A 4156-nucleotide genomic window follows, 5' to 3' on the forward strand; every position below is an offset into this window, starting at 1 on the left:
CAATTTTTAAGTAAATACATTTTCTGTGGCTGTCTTCGGTCAATCGCTAATAAGGTGATTAGGTGACCATGTTACAGCGACAAATAGAAAATTGACGTGTAACATGTTTTGAAGTAAGAAGAAGCAAGATTTGACTCAAGATTTTCCCGAATTCGCTCTGGTTAGGAGCAAGGTTGTCGTCGCCACCGGAAATGTTCCAGTCAGTGACGTCGAAGGTCTCCAACGGTGTCGGATGGTGCGATCCTGAGACGTCTGTCTCGAACGAGTTCCATTTCTGAGTAAGCTCCGTTTTTGTATATTTGTTGTTTAGTGCATTTGTGATCCCTGTTTATAAATTGGAACTTCGGTAGCTTCGGTAGCTTCGGGGGCAGGACACGAAAACATGGACAACACTTGTTTGGAAGCAGAGACATGGATAGTGGACATATTGTCTCCGAGATACTTTTTTATACTTTTGTGTCCACTCTTTCACGAAGGACAATGATGGACACGGGATTTAGAAGAGTGGACACGGACAATTTTATAAATTTTGTTTTCCTTTTTTTTTCACTATTACCCCTTCTTATTTTTCCTATTGCTTTGTTCAGAGATACTTATTAATCAAACTCAAATTTATTTTTTTTTGTTAATCTTAACCATATGTATTCCTACATATTAATAATAAATTTTAAAATAAAATAATTATATTTGTAAATTTTATTTTAATATAAATACTAATATATTTTTTTATTAAAATTTTTTGCCTCTTCAAATATTTTTTTCAAGTTCCATCTGTACTCCTACGTACTCTCATTTTTTATTAAATTAATTTGTATTGATGTAGAAAATTTGGAATCACAGGGCTATTTTAGTCATTTCATATAATATTTTAGTCTTGTCCATGTGTATCCAAACATAATATAGACATTACATTTGTGTCTTGTCCATCGTATCCAAACACAATACACAAAAGATAATTTTTAATATTTCCATCCTATTGTCTCCATTTCAGTGTCATGTTCTGTCCTGTCTCTAAAAATAAACGCAACCTATCTCAATATGGGCACGGGAGCCAGGGCCAATAGTCAATGAGCAGGAAGAGGTTTAGGAAGTAAATTCAAGCACTCGAACACCGGGAGATGAGCTAGCCCCTGACCCTTACCTTTTTCGGGCTTCCATGTGAGCCAGTTTTCAAGACTCTTCGATCTTGTTTCCCAGTATTTGATTTGAGGCCTACGCCCCATAGAAACTGTCTACCTGAGACTGTCTTATTATATTCCTTCCTATGAAAGAACTCCTAGGTAATTTATTTGTTGTCTCGGACAGAGAGTCACCGTCTTACGAGGGCTCATTACCAGCTCAGTCTCACCTCTTGGGCCTGTCCGGTCTCTTTGGGACAGTCTTCATGTTGCTAATGTCTTCCTCAATGCTAGTTGCTATGCGTACGTGATAATTATGATACAGTTCTCTTAATGATCCATTCGTCCCCGTAAATAATTTATTGATAATGTTAGAAGATAAAATAAATAATTTAAATTTATTTTATTTAATATTTATTAATTACAGAATTTATTTTTGGCTACTTGTTTTTGTTAACAGATATTTTTAAAAGAGATTTTTATTTTGGTGTGGACGCCAAAAACATCTTGTAGTAAAGATAATGATATTCTTTCAATAATTATCAAACGCGTGTCTTAAATTCCAATTAAGCAAGTATCATTGTATTAAACTAATTGGTTCAAGCCTCATTAATTTATAAAATGATTAGTTTTTACAAAAAAAAAAATTGTCAAAGCACACAAATTATAAAAAAAAATTGTCAAAATAGAATTTTATAAATTAAAAAAATTTACTAATTATTCTTCTGAAATTATATTTTGTACCAAATAAATTTTTTAAATATTCATTATTCTCTTAAGATTATATTTTGTCTAAATTTTACAAAAAATATTTTTTTGTCAAAGTAAAACGTTGTAAATTTTTAAAGTATACTCATCACTTTTTTAAAATTAAATTTTGCATAAATTATACTAAAAATAATGTGTATGTGATCACATTCAATCTGTTATAAAATTTAAAAGGATGAAAAATACTATCTTTCGTTCAAAATAAGTATTTAGTTTTAAAATTTTATTTGATTCTAACAAGAAGAGACTAACTAAAAGAGTTAAGTATATAATATTAATTATGAGTTTTGCTATATATACAAGTCTTTTTGACTTAAAAGTTTTACAAATTGGGTTAAATCTAACAAAAACTACATTCATCCACTGGAGCGTGATAACACGCGCATCACTCAACTATTTCCAAAGCACGCTCTCACTCACCATTATGGAAGACATTTCTTCTTGTTCCTCTTTCTCCTCTTCCTCTTCCTCCTCCTTCTTCTTCTCTTTTTTCTTTACGTTTCTCCTCCTTTTTTTTTTTGCGTGTTTCATCTTCATTGTTGTTTTTTTATTACCGTTGTTGTTGCTGCATTTTTTTCCTCCTCCTCTTTCTATTGATTTTGTAATATTATTTTTTTTTGTTTATTTTTTCTCCCAAGAAAAATTATAAGAAAACAAAATAAGAAGATGAGGAAGAAGAAGCAGTAGAAGATGAAGAGGCAATAGAAGATAAAGAGGAGGATGAGGAAGAGTTTTGAATTATGTAAAACTTATCAGAATAAAAATACACCCAAAAATTCTTAAAATACACCCAAATATCTTTGTATTACACCTAAATATCTTCGTGTTACACTCAAATTTGCTGCAAATACAGAAAAATATTTTCTCTAATGCTGCGTTTTTTTCTTCTTCTTTTTTTCCTTATTTATTTCTTTCTTTTAGTTAAATGAATGTAAGTTCATCCTCTTTCAAGTAATTTTGCAGCATTATGTGTTTCTTCTTCTTCTTTGTTTGATTTTTTTGTTTTTATTCTTATTAAGAGAGTAAAACAAGAAGAAACTTGAGAAGGTAAAATAAAAAAGAAAAGATAAATAAGAAAAAAAAAGAAGAAAAAGATTGTGATGATGATAAAAAAAAAGAAGAAACAGTAGAAGATGAGAAGGAGGAAGAGGAAGAGTTTTGAATTATGCAGAATTTATCAGAATAAAAATACACCAAAAAATTCTTAAAATATACCCAAATATCTTCGTATTACACCCAAATATCTTCGTGCTACACCCAAAGTTGTTGCAAATACAGAAAAATATTTTCTCTAATGCTGCAATTTTTTTTCTTTTTTCCTTATTTCTTTCTTTTTTTTTAGTTAAATGAAAATGTAAGTTCACCACTTTCAAGTAACTTTGCAGCATTGTGTTTCTTCTTCTTCTTTGTTTGATTTTTTGTTTTTATTCTTGTTAAGAGAGTAAAATAAGAAGAAACTTGAGAAGGTAATATAAAAAAATGAATAAGAAAAAAGAAGAAGAAGAAGATGGTGATAATGATGATAAAAAAAAAAAAGAAGAAACAGTAGAAGATGAGAAGGAGAAAGAGGAAGAGTTTTGAACTATACAAAACCTATCAGAATAAAAATACACCAAAAAATTTTTAAAATACACCCAAATATCTTCGTGTTATACCCAAATATCTTCGTACTACACCCAAATTTGCTGCAGAAAAATCTTTCCTCTAATGCTATATTTTTTCTTCTAAATTGAACTACACCTTATCCTTAGATTCAAAATGATAATCAATTTCGTTCTGGTTCAATTGACAATCTGAACCTGAATTATTTGTTATTTTCAACAAACGAGATAACTGATGATGAAGGAAAAAGAGAAAACGAAAAGAGAAAAAGAAATTTCAATGAAAAAAGAAGGAGAAAGAAAAAGAGGAGGAAGAGGTGGTGTTGATGACGACGATAACAAGAGAGAAAAATTACGAAAAAGAAGAAGAAGGAGAAGAAAAGGAGGAAGCACGGAGAAAGAAGAAGAAGAAAAAAAGGCACAGAGAAAAACATGAAAAATGCGTGAATATAAATGACTTATATAACTTATATGAAAAAATGCTTGTATGTGAAGAATAATTCATTAATTATTGTTTTCATTACATGGAATAGGAATAAAACGGTTCACAATGTTCGTTGGTCTTCTTCTTTTTTTCTTTTTAAAATTAGATGTAAAATAAAAAAAATGCCATTTATATTAATTAATTTTGACCTAAAATATATTTTTAGAAAAAGTGATGGTTATATT

The sequence above is a fragment of the Arachis ipaensis genome, chromosome B09, assembly GCF_000816755.2.
Source record: "Arachis ipaensis cultivar K30076 chromosome B09, Araip1.1, whole genome shotgun sequence".
Lineage (NCBI taxonomy): Eukaryota > Viridiplantae > Streptophyta > Magnoliopsida > Fabales > Fabaceae > Arachis > Arachis ipaensis.